The sequence below is a fragment of the Dermacentor variabilis genome, chromosome 11 (genome assembly GCF_050947875.1).
Source record: "Dermacentor variabilis isolate Ectoservices chromosome 11, ASM5094787v1, whole genome shotgun sequence".
In the NCBI taxonomy this organism is placed as follows: Eukaryota; Metazoa; Arthropoda; class Arachnida; order Ixodida; family Ixodidae; genus Dermacentor; species Dermacentor variabilis.
Genome location: NC_134578.1, coordinates 29,837,276 through 29,851,128, shown reverse-complemented (window position 1 = coordinate 29,851,128; position 13,853 = coordinate 29,837,276).

The window sequence follows — 13,853 nt, the reverse complement described above, 5'->3', positions numbered from 1 at the left end:
AGCGAAACAGTGAGCGGACAAGCATGCAGACGCGCAGTCGGTCGCTGCGAATCTGCGCGGTCGCTGGATTGAGGCTTCGTTCTATTACGCTCCATTTAGTTATACAAACACTATAAGAACATATTTCACATAGTTTGCTCTCAGCGTTTACTTGCCTTTCACGCAAGAAGCCGGTTCGGGAGACTCCATCGCGGCGACCGCGCGCAGTGGCGTTCACTGTACGTATTCGGTAAAGAGATAGCGTCTGTAAACGATTGTGTGCTTTCAGTTTGCCCAAGATTTTATTTAGACAGTAAGAAACTTCTCTCGTTTCGAAAGTACTTATAGAAATGTCCGGGAGCGCTCGCGCGTGGTGTTTTCAGTGAGCGCTGACAGCAAAACCTATGAGGAGCGCGCCGCATGATCCCTCATACTACGCCAGCGAGGCGCTTCCGATAGATGGCGACTCCGTAACTCCTCGCCGCCAATAACACTACAGCCGCCGAAGAACGCAATACCTCCCTCGCCATGCCCCTATGCCCCCATGCCTCGCGCTTGAAAGACGACCGGCGAGCTTCCGCCCCGCCTTCCTAGCACCCGCACGCGAGATTCAGCCGCGGTCGTTGGCTGACGCTCGCACGCTCTCACTCGCACATGTAGCATAGGGCGCTCGGCGGCGATTTTATCGCCCTTGGATATACACGGTGTCTCACGGAGACGGCGACCCCTACGTGGACGACAGAAATGCGCCTGTAGCGTCATTTCCTATCGCTATAACTTCCAAGAGACATCTTTACAAGAAGACGTAAAACATTTCCTCTAAGCAACTTTTATTTTGCCTTAGCAAATAGATTGCCCCCAACGCACATTTCCGACTTTCGAACAGAAAGAAAAGTTCAACGATGTAGTTACGCCGTGGCACGCACTGTCAGGTTGCACGTGGAAACGCCAATACGGAGCGGCTGAATTTGGGATAAATTGCGCACGCCGCCGTAGAAATTTCTTTTACGGTTGGCTGGCTGCGAGTTTGCTGCCAGGGGAACAACGAACGTGCCGTTAAAGGCACAGTGCTTGATCGTACGCCAACGCAGTGGACAGGCTGCGACAACCAGGCGAAAGCCACCGTAAACATTTTCGATGCTCGGCCGGCGCCGAAATCGCAGTTCGCTGGATGAAGTGAGCACTTGACTGATGCATTTACGGCTGCGCATAAGAAAAAAAATGAGTAGCACCTACCTCGTCGTTTCAGTTTACTTGCTGTATCGAGCTTGGCGTCGTTCTGGAGCCATTTGTCGCGATATGTCTTGAGGCGCTGGTCGCAAAGTAGCGGCCTCTGTCGCACTTCTTCAAAGAGCAGCTCGTTCCTGCTGAACGAAGCAACTTCCGCACTACACGTGACATCGTGAAACAGACACACGCACATAGACAAAGATCCGCGGTCAATCTGGCAGCATCGTGTGATGGCGTCACCAGCTCAGCGGTTTTAACATCACGACATTAACCCTTGGAGGGTCAACGACGTAAATATACGGCGCTGCGAACAAGTCCTAAAGGGTCGATGCCGCATATTTACTACGCTCTCCTTACATTTAAAAAGCGCGCCAATATCCTAACTTTTCATTTTCTGGCATGTGCTGCCACTATGTGGAAATACAGGGAATTTTTTTCTCGCGCCTCCCTCTGTCGCTTTTCGTTGCATGGTTTGTTTTAGACACGGAGGAAGGAAACTCAGGAGAAGCCCTCACGTCACTCTGTGTGAAGCCAAAGTAAACCCAGAAGTTGTTGTTGCTCAAGGCGTTGCTCCGCCTATCGGGCCAGCTCTCCTCTCTTGTTAATCTTTCTCGCGAAACCACGCCGCGTGGCGCGCAACCGGGCTGCTCGGACGCGCACGCTCCGCAGCAATACTGAATAATCGTGATGTCTCATTGTATTACCGTTGCCAAACTAATGTTGAAAGAAGTTCATAATGAATTTCGCAAGTTGGGCCGTGAGGCCGAATCGGCTGCTTTTACCGGCTTTTCTGAAAACAAACACGTCTTACAAGGCTAGGCAACTGAACTGTTCTCATCAACCGCAGGTACCGACCGCAGCCCAGTTCTTGTTTTTAAAAAAAGGTCTCGTTATCGCTGCCTTCTACTTACTTTTCTCTGCTTGGGCTTCCTCGGGCTCTCAGTCGGTCTTGCGAGCTAGACGTCTGGCGATATGAAAAAAATGTACGCATTCTCACTGCACTGCAAGAACGCACTGGAGTCACGTAAGACACACCGACCCATTTGCGATCCATTCGGAGTTTATGAGCACAAACGCATTCAAGCTTGAGGAATCGTCATGCTTTATTGAACAAACTTCGGGTGGCCGCGCATCACTACGGCAGCGCGCACGCGAGGAGGCGGAATGTGATTTCTGACTCAACGCTTAGACTCATTGACCGCGGCCTGAGGTGCCTTCTTACCACGGTAAGTGAAGCTTCGCGGAACAAATGTTTGCGATAGCCGGCGCATGGTGCAGAACAGTACACGCGTAGAACCGACCTACATGCGACCATGGAACAGCCGTTTGATGTGTTCGCAGGCGTGCGTTCTGTGGGGCCTTGCCGACTGTTGCAGCGCATCTGCTAGCCTCCACTTCCCTGCGCTTCTCGCGCACACAGATAAGATACGCCTGCGGTAGCGAGGATTCGTTCCTAAAGTCAAAGCAGCTGCTTCTTTCCAATCTTCCAGGATGAAGCGTCGGGGTGGCCGGCGCACGGTGCCGAGGGCAGCAAAATGCACATATTCTGCGCAACGCTCTATCAGCACATGTTTTGAGATACACCTGTGCAGGTGTGCATGAAGCTCGAACGCGCTCTGCTTAAAAGACTTTGTGCTGTCGCGAGTACTGCGAGGAACAAGCAACAGTTAAGCAACATGTATTTTAATATGCACAAAGGCAAGTTGTTACTGATCACGAACTATGCATTCATAACGTACGTCTACGTGTCGCAAATGCACCATATGCGCTGTCAAAAGCAGGAATCACTGACCTGCACGGCGTTCATTGTACAGGTTGTGAAGCGCATCGGTTTCGGCTTTCGATGGAACGTTAGCGAAGGCAAAATTTCCCGCGGATATTTCTTCGTCCGTTGCCATTGTCGTGGCGCGGTACATTGCGTACATCGTTGCATGCGCGTTCATTTCACGAACTTTAGTCCCTCCTGTCCCACCTGGCCACGGCAACATCCTGTAGAGCACGGTCGAGACAACGCAGCGCAACAAAACACGGAGACCAACGCAAACCTGGTCGCACGGCGCCTTTGCCACGGTACGAAACCTACGGAGCAACATGTGTGAGCGCACAGAACCAAAACAAGGCCGCCATTGTGGCCCGAAAGGCGTGGCCGCTACGGCAAAGAAATAGCAAATCTGCAAGAAAGAGTAGAACCTACTACGTCATTTCCTCCACACTTTTCTCCTAGCGCGCGGAGGGTGTAGGGCCTCTCCTCAGTTACCTTCCTCCATGGTTTTAGAGCTAGTTTGCTCCGGCGCGTCTACATAGTGCCGCTCGCGTGTTGGCGCATGCCCGCGTGGGTGGCGGTTTGTGTTTTCTTCCGCTGGCTGTTTCGGCTTCTTGAGCTCGCAAAACTTATGCCTATGTCGTTACTAATCGCTGAAAGGGCGACCGCCCGTTTCTCGCTCGTTTAGTGCTCACAGGGGTGCGCCATAGTAGGATACCGTCGTACATGCGTTTCCTTTTCTTTTCTTTTTTTTGGGACGCGCGAAAACTAATTGCCTCTGGTTGGCGATACGATGCGGATTAGCAGATGTTTGTCAAACGTTTTGCTTTTTTGACGTGCACACAACCACACAGTTTTCTTGAGTGTGCTCACCTACTTAGTTCGATTACGCTATGTAAGTAAATATTAGTGTAAGAGCACCAACATTTGAGAGTTGTGAAATATTTTCGTGTGCGAATTTTCTAAGCCTTGAACTATCTGTATAACAATGGGTGAAATTTTTGTTTTTCGTAAGTTTATTTCCTTTTTTTATTGTTATTCATGAATAAGTAGTACATATACACCTACACAAAATATTTTTTCTCACTTTACAGTCACCCTACAGAAAGTATGGTAATTGTTTTCTCGAAATAGGTCCCTCAGAAAAATTGGAATCTGCAATAAAAATATCTACCCTGGGCAGTCGCATATGGCGAAAAAATCGGCCCTCAAAGGGTTAATCACGTGCTCGTGGAAGTCCTCCCGCAGAAGACGGGTAGACGTAGCACTTTCATCCTGAATTTGTACAGTCCGCCGAGGGCTCAGAAGGACAACTTCCGCAAGATCATTTATAACAGCGCGAAAGCCGATGGCTGCAACCAGCTGGTAGTTGTGGGAGCCATGAACGCTAAACACACGACCTAGAGCTACCAACAAGATACGCAAAAGGGAAGGTCGCTCCTCGATGCGGTTGACCAAACGGGCCTCGAATTGATAACCAACCTCCTCCAACCAACCCGAGTAGGCAACCGTGTAAGTCGAGACATGTTTCCGGACCTGTAATTAAAAAAAAAACATACGGGAATACTCATCGACGCACCTGGGCGAAGCATTCGGCAGCGATCACTACATCCTCAGCATCTCAGTATCCGAAACTCAAGGGGACAATTGGTGAAATTAGGATCACGGATTTGGAGACGTTCTGGCAGTACCCCCCACCTGAAAACGGTATAACGGGCATAGCGGAATGGATGCAGCACCTCCGGGACACCCACAGCCAAACCACTAAAACCATCCAGCGCACGGTGGAGACGCCCGATGTCGATTGCCGGCTCTTACACCTCGGGAAGCCCGTAAGGGCTTCGTCAAACGGTAGAAACGACAGCGGCTAAACCAGGAATTACGTCTACGAATCGAGCATATAACAGACGAAGCCAGAAATTACGCGAACGAGCTGACGCAGCAAAATTGGGTACAGTTGTGCACCTCGCTCAAGGGTACCCTGAGTACGGCGCACACGTGGGCCATCCTACGTTGCGTGATCGAGCCCGACAAGGCGAAATCGACAACCTGTCGGACGCTTCTAGAAATCGCTCACAAGTTGCCCGGAAGCGACCAGGATCTCATTGACACCCTAAAAACCAGATACCGGGGTAGCGACCCCATACGACCCTGCCTACTAAAACATGAAAGAGAACCAAGACCAGAACTGGACGCTCCAATCACGGAGGAAGAGGTGCATGAAGCGGCACGAGCATCACAGCGCAACACTGCTAGCGGGGTTGACAAAATCACCAATGCCATGATTAGAGACCTGAGCACTATGCACATCCAGGACTTGACCGAATACCTAAACGAGGAACTCTGGAGCAAGGGCCACGTACCGAACGAGTGGAAACACGCGGAAATCGTGACCACTCCCAAACACGACAAGAAGCCGCCGATCGACGTTCTGCGTACCATCTCGCTGACTTCGTGCCTCGGCAGGCTGTACTAGAGGGTCATCGAAACCCGCCTCCAACATTATTCATAGAGGACGGGGACCCCTTCCCGCACAACAGGCTTGGCTTCAGGTCGGGACATTCTACGCAAGATGTTTTCCTAAACCTAAGGGAAGAATTTCTCAAGGGCATGCCGAAGGGAGAAAAACACCTCCTGCTCGCACTCGACCTGAAAGGGGCATTTGATGACCTCTCACGAGGCCATTCTCAAGGGACTGAACGACATCAGCTGCGAGGAGCGCATCTTTACTTACGTCAATTCGTTCCTGACGGGCCGGACGGCAACCATCGGAATAGGCAAGACTCGATCGGATACGATCGACGTGCCGAACAAAGGAACACCGCAAGGGGCGATAGACCGCCCTATTCTCTTCAACGTCGAGATGCTAGCGCTCACCAAAGAGCTGCAGAAGATCCCGGAAGACGCCCTACACTCCTTCACATATCGTGGGGGTACGGGGGTAAACCTCAAAACTTAAAGACGCCTAGCATGTCATTTGAGTGGTGGGAGCTACAGCTGACCAGCGATACTCTGGCGGGACAAGAATCTCTCGTCCAGCAAGTACGTCGAGCAGCCATGGCCAGTGGAGTCCTGGAATGAGGACACCACCTTTCGACCTCAAGAGCAACGACCTCGATGGTCCAAATAACTATTCTCTCTCTCTCTAGTCGCGGAATATGAGGAGGCCCAAAGCCCCGTGACATCAAAGTGCAAACCGAAACTGCTCCGCGCATTTGCTGCGTTGTAACAGCCTTTCGTACAGTAGCATGTTTCAAGCCGAGGACATTTAGGCCCAGGCTCATTGCGAATGTTACACACTTTGCGCTCAATGCGACTGTAGTCTCAGCAAACTAGTTGCGCTTTTCCTGTTTATAGGCCGTATGTAGCGTGCGTAGTGTGAACGCGGAATAATGCTGACGCAGTTAGAAAAGAAAGAAGGGCAGCTGCGTTAATCGCTGGTTGCGCCGAACGATCAGAGTGGCACATCAGAACACGCGAGGCGCGACCGAAGTTTGGCTAGTTGTGCTAGTCAGCACGCGCTTTTTTGCACGAGCTTACAGGTGGCGCTGAACGTCAGGCGGTAGAGGACACGTTGCTAGAGCAACCTGCCGAATACGACCGTTAAGCAGCTACCGAGAACCTATGATAGGTTGTTGGATCGGTATATATTACAAGTAGCGTGCTTAACTTGTTTCTCCACTCTAAAACAAAGACAGTTCCGGGCACTCTCTTTGAGGGAGTATCTGCTTGTCCCATATTTCACTCTCTTTTCGAGGGTAGATCGACCCTCTTTCAGAGAGAGTAGCTCAACTCCTCCTGACAGAGTTTTGTTACTCCACCGCAAGGGAATGCTAGTACTCTTCCGCAGAGTGCGAATACTCACCCAACAGGGGTAATAGTACTCACCCAGACCGAGTGCTTCTACTACTTCGAACCGAGTACTTCTACTCCTCCAAGCCAAGTGCTTCTACTCCCTCAAACAGAGTGCTTGTACTCCTTCAGGACAGAGTGCTAGTACGCTTCCTAATAGGGTGAAAGCACGACGCAGATCCATGGTCACGTTTGAAGGGATTCGCCATACTTACATGTGGGGAATATTTGATTCCTTCGTGAGCAGCTCCTGCACTTATTCTTGGTGAATGATATGTAATGTGTAGTCGCCGAGTTATTGAAATGAAACATTTTCTCTCTTAAAAGGCCAAAATCTTTATTGATCAGTCACAAGACAAACTGAAAAACATACTGCCAAACACAAAAAATGAGATTACAATGACGCCCATGAACTTTAGAACACATCTTGTAATAAAACATATCTATACGTATTCGCTAAAGTTTCATCAATATTACAGTGTAGAAATATCCTTTAATTTCAATTGCTCCTTCTTTTCAAAAATAAACTATACAATGGAAAGTTAAGAATACAACAAACGTGTGCAAACTCACGAAGTATTGACACTATGATCGAAGAGAAATATGCGCCACATTACTGGGAGCAAGAACTTTTCTGGCACAAAACGCGTGCACTTATATGGCAGATGTTACCAGATGAGCTGCTAGGCATGGGCTGGCAATGTAGATAACTTGTGCAAAAACTCCTTTGTGCGTCATATTCTAAGACAGCAGCTCATTTTATAACGTCCTCTACAGTGTATGTATGTTCCTGTCTGAGAGTACAGTGCATTTAGAAATGTGTTATATACTCTCATGTGTGGCCACAGGTCTAGCTAGCTTTGCTTATATTTCACATAAAGTTATTCATGTATGGGCTGCACCAAATTGTTTATATGTGTGTTTTGTAGTGGTTCTGCAGCAATATCCTGCACGGTGTCGAACAGGTACAGAGGCGTATTATATTTTCTATTCAGTTGGCCTCCTCACGAAAGTATTTACCTGGTGCTGTTGGGATTCATCCGTTACACTTTCTCACAAATAAGTAAAATTAAACTTACAATATTATCTAGTGTGTAGCACATGAGTATAAAACTGCAAGGAGCATTGACATTAAATCTTGCGCATCAAAGTTCTTGTCATATATGGTAGCTTTCCATTTTAATCACGGTAACAATGCTATACTTCTGAGGAGCAGCTTGTATAATTACATTATCAATTATTGTGATTCGTTGCATATGCAATCCAAGTATATAGCATGGCTTCAGATTTGAACAAAAAATCATATGTGATGAATATGATGCATTCAAGGCGACATAAGCATAAGTAGAGGCAGGGAACTGCACGAAAAAGACAAACAATGAAGCAAAACGCAAATTGAGAATGGCACCATCCTGCTTCACATATCCCTTCCATGCACATGGATTTTGCATGCGACTATGCATATAATTTTGCAATGAACTAACTACCTGAAACCAAAGCTTTTTTTCTACTGAAGTGGTTACGATGCTCTCAAGTAAAAAAATTATCGCACTTCACAGAATCTTCGTCTCAAAGCAAGTACATATGTGTCTAGGAAGATTAACACATCGCCTCAATGTGCGCTCTATCTTGCAGAAGTCCAGAAGAATTACGTCTACAGAAGCCATGATACTAGAGGGCTTTTGCTTAATACTATATGTTCACATCCACCAATTGATGATCAAGTGTTCTACTCAGATGCTCTGTTCTTTGCATTGAGCGCGTCTCTACCTCCACTAGCATCCTTGGTTGGCAAGTAGATTGAAGGAACCGCAATTTTACATTTTAAAATAATTTTCAATTCCAAGTGACCCTCCCCCATCTAAGACGTAAGGTGTTCATCACGGTATACACAGTAAAAATGCCTTAATACCTCCTTGCTTTCGCTTCGGGAGGAACGAGCGGTTCTACTGAACTTGTTTCGATAATGACATTTTAAGCATGGGATTCTGCTCCTCCAATGCTTCCCCTTTCTGGAACTTAAAAGGAAGTCATAATTCTTAAATTATGTGTAAAAATAGATAAACAGGAAGACACGAAAATCTGCCTACTTTATGTCAGCATTTAAAATACAGAATCACAGTGGTTTGTATTTACACCCTGGCATTCATCATCATTATCAGCCTGGTTACGCCCACTGCAGGACAAAGGCCTCTCCCATGCTTCTCCAACTACCCCGGTCATGCACTAATTGTGCCCATGTCGTCCCTGCAAACTTCTTAATCTCATCCGCACAACTAACGTTATCCCGCCCCCTTCCACGCTTCCCTTCCCTTGGAATCCAGTCCTTAACGCTTAATTACCATCGGTTATCTTCCCTCCTCATTACATGTCCTGCCCATGTCCATTTCTTTTTCTTGATTTTAACTAAGATGTCATTAACTCGCGTTTGTTCCCTCACCCCAATCTGCTCTTTTCTTATCCCTTAACGTTACACCCATCATTCTTCTTTCCATAGCTCGTTGCGTCGTCCTCAGTTTAAGTAGAACCCTTTTCGTAAGCCTCCAGGTTTCTGCCCCGTAGGTGAGTACTGGTAAGGCACAGCTATTATAAACTTTTTTATTGAGGGATAATGGTAACCTGGGGGGCCGTTCATGATCTCAGTATGCCTGCCAAACGCACCCCAGCCCATTCTTATTCTTCTGATTATTTCCGTCTCATGATCTAGATCCGCGGTGCCGACTTGCCCTAAGTAGATGTATTCCCTTACCACTTCGACTGCCTCGCTAGCTATTGTAAATTGCTGTTCTCTTCCGAGGCTGTTAAACATTACTTTCGTTTTCTGCAGATTAATTTTTAGACCCACTCTTCTGATTTTCCTCTCAAGGTCAGTGAACATGCATTGCAATTGCTCCTTTGAGTTACTAAGCAGGGCAATTTCATCAGCTAATCGCAAGTTACTAAGGTAGTGTCCATTACCTCTTATCCCGCATTCTTCCCAATCCAGGTCTCTGAATAGCTCCTGTAAACATGCTGTGAATAGCATTAAAGATATCGCATCTCCCTGCCTGATGCCTTTCTTTATTAGGATTTTGTTGCTTTCTTTATGGAGGACAGCGGTGGCTGTGGAGCCGCTATAGATATCTTTCAGTATTTTTACATGCGGCTTCTTTACACCCTGATTCCGTAATGCCTCCATGACTACTGAGCTCTTGTCAGAATCAAACGCTTTCTCGTAATCAATAAAAGATATATATAAGGGTTCGTTATATTCCGCACATTTCTATATCACCTGATTGATAGTGTGAATATGGTCTATTGTTGAGTAGCCTTTACGGAATCCTGCCTGGTCCTTTGCTTGACAGTAGTCTAAGGTGTTCCGGATTCTATTTGTGATTACCTTAGTAAATACTTTCTAGGCAATGGACAGTAAGCTGATCGGTCTATAATTTTTCAAATCTTTGGCGTCCCCTTTCTTATGGATTAGGATTATGTTAGCGTTCTTCCACGATTCCAGTACGCTCGAGGTCATGTGGCATTGCGTATACAGGGTGACCAGTTTCTCTAGAACCATCTGCCCACCATCCTTCAACAAAACTACTGTTACCTGATTCTCCCCAGTTGCCTTCCCCCTTTGCATAGCTCCCAAGGCTTTCTTTGCTTCTTCCGGCGTTACTTGTGAGCTTTTGAATTCCTCTAGACTATTCTCTATTCCATTATCGTTGTGGGTGCCACTGGTACTCTATAAATCTCTATAGAACTCCCCAGCCACTTGAACAATCTCATCCATATTAGTAATGATATTGTTACGTGTAGCTGTAGCCCAATGCTATATACATTTGTTCAGAGGAAGCTAACGGAAGGCCACAATGGCGACGCTATCTGAAGCGGGTCCACGTCGTCTTTGTCCTCTTCAGTGCAGCCACACTGTGGTGGCTGTTTCGTAGCAATATTGCCGGCTTTGTCTCTTAGCGCATACATCTGATTCTTGCCAATTCCTAGTTTTCTTCTTCATTGCTTTTAGGCTTCCTCCATTCCTGAGAGCATGTTCAATTCTATCCATATTATACTTCCTTATGTCAGCTGTCTTACGTTTGTTGATTAACTTCGAAAGTTCGGCCAGTTCTATGCTAGCTGTAGGATTTGAGGCTTTCATGCATTGGCGTTTTTTGATTTGATCTTTCGTCTCCTGCGATAGCTTACTGTTATCCTTTCTAACAGAGTTACCATCGACTTCTATTGCACACTCCTTAATGATGCCCACAACATTGTCGTTCATTGCTTCAACACTAAGGTCCTCTTCCTGAGTTAAAGCCGAATACCTGTTCTGTAGCCTGATCTGGAATTCCTCTATTTTGCCTCTTACCACTAACTAATTTATCGGCTTCTTATGTACCAGTTTCTTCCATTCCCTCCTCAGGTCTCGGCTAATTCGAGTTCTTACCATCCTATTGTCACTGCAGCGCACCTTGCCGAGCCCGTCTACATCTTGTATGATGCCAGGGTTAGCGCAGAGTACGTCTATTTCATTTCTAGTCTCACCATTCGGACTCCTCCACGTCGACTTTCGGCTATCTCGCTTGCGGAAGAAGGTATTCATTATCCGCATATTATTCTGTTGTTCCGCAACGTCTACTAATAGCTCTCCCCTGTTATTCCTAGTGCATATGCCATATTCCCTCACTGCCTTGTCTCCAGCCTGCTTCTTGCCTACCTTGGCATTGAAGTCACCCATCAGTATAGTGTATTTTGTTTTCATTTTACCCATCGCCGATTCCACGTCTTCATAGAAGCTTTCGACTTCCTCGTCATCATGACTGGATGTAGGGGCGTAGACCTGTATGACCTTCATTTTGTACCTCTTATTAAGCTTCACTACAAAACCTACCACCCTCTCATTAATGCTATAGGATTCCTGTATGTTACCAGCTATATCCTTATTAATCTGGAATCCGACTCCTAGTTCTCGTCTCTCCACTAAGCTCCGATAGCACAGGACGTGCCCGCTTTTCAGCACTGTTTATGCTTCTTTCGTCCTCCTAACTTCACTGAGCCCTATTATATCCAACTTACTGCGCTCTAATTCCCTTAATAGCCCTCCTAGACTCTCGTCACTAGATAACGTTCAAACGTTAAACGTTGCCAGGTTCAGATTCCAATGTTAGCGCGAAAAATGTGTTTCCGGAGCCAGGGATTCTTAGCACCCTCTGCTGCCACGACCACAACATCCACTGCGGTCTAACTTAACACCAGTGAAAAATGCTTCGACTCGCCTCTTCTAGGTCATCAAGGGCAAGTCTCGTAGCAGTTCGGTACCGCAACCGCGCTTCTCCGTTTCACGGTTCTTTCGCGGTCGTTCTTGAAATTAGATGAAACGCACACGTAACTTCCACAAAACGCCACGTCAATCCTACAGTCTGTTTCCGCATCATTCAGAGAGCTCCCAGAGGAGATTTTGCGTGGCTTTTGTTTTCAGGTTACCTCAGCATCATTGCTTTAATGTTCGCCCTCTCACACGCAAAGAAACAGAAAAAATGGCGGTCTCACTATTAGGTCATCTCAGGCAGCATTCACCCTACCGATTGATACTGGTCACCGTACGGACTACGGCTGGCGTCAGGGCAGCGGCTCACGGCGACCAATGTTCACTGCGTCGAGCGCGACTTGCTCGTTGCAACACTTAACCTTCTCGCGATTGCTGCCGTTCACTTGTTCTCCTCAGCCATTGACATATAAAATAACCACCGCGTGATTCCAATGTCCGACACCTGCGCCAATGACGATTGGTTCAGCGACTCTGTCACTCTAGTCGCACAGCTTGCGACTTCAAGAAGTTGATCGCCTTTCGACCAAAGGCACCATTTGCGGCCGTCGCCACGCGGTCAATTTGGTCGCGCATAACCCGCGGCTCGTCGGTGGGAATAGCACCTTATAGCGACGCCCAGAAAGACGAGTGCATCTTGCCGGATTGCGGGACATTGTAAGGTTTCCGTTGCCGATATTCAACACTTTTCATACGAGAAGCCCTTGTATTTCCATTTACAAATAGCACATATACCTATTCGGAATATTTTGCTTCAAAGTTCCGTTAAATGAGGACTATTTTGCAGTGAAGCAGTTTCCAACATGCTTACCGTTGGCCGCTGGGTGAGGCCTGGAAGAAAGTCAATAAACGGAATCAAGAGAAGTCCTCTGCGTGCTTTGCTGCCCCTGGCTGTTAGACTAAACTGATAATTAAGAAAGGCGATCCAAATCATGTATTATAAATATTTGCAGGCTCTTTTTATCGTTCCTTCCAAGAATTACGTGGAACACGCATTCTTTAAATAAATTTGGTGCTTTCGTATAACAGGTGAACCGGGATGTGTTAGCGCACTTAAATGTTCGCAAGAAAAAAAAATATACCAGCTCTGTGTGCTGACGAAGTTGACGTGAATGAATGCGCGATTGTAGCAGCATACCGGTATTTATTTATTTATTTATTTCATATACCTCACAGGCTCGAGAAGGAGTATTGCGTGAGGGGGGCGGTACAGATAACAAAATAACAAATGCGGAGCAAAAACATAGTTTTTGTTACATAAGTATGAACAAAACGAGAATCTGTACTCACCATCAAGTTTCTTCCAGGATGCGCTCATGGCCCATGAAATGAAAAACAGCATTGGAAATTATACAGTTATTCGCATGCGAACATTATTTAGTCTGCAGGGAAAGCGAGGCTCGCTACTTAGGATGACGTCAAAAGAGCTCACATAATAAGGATAACAAATATTGCGATATGAAGCTTAGAATGAACACTGTTTAGACGTCTTCAGAGCACATTCCTTTGTCTCCATAGATAAGGTCAAATGCATTTTTTTTACCTAAGGAAGAAGTAACCCTAGTCTAATGCACAATATATTTTATAAGGAATGGATGCATGAGCTCGCGCTTTAACACTGGATTCCGGAAAAAATAGGTGTCTTCAAGTGTCTCCATTTCACTGCAGTTCATTAGGCGGCGCAAGCTTTTATTGCACTTCCGAATGTCCCGGTCACAATAAAAACGC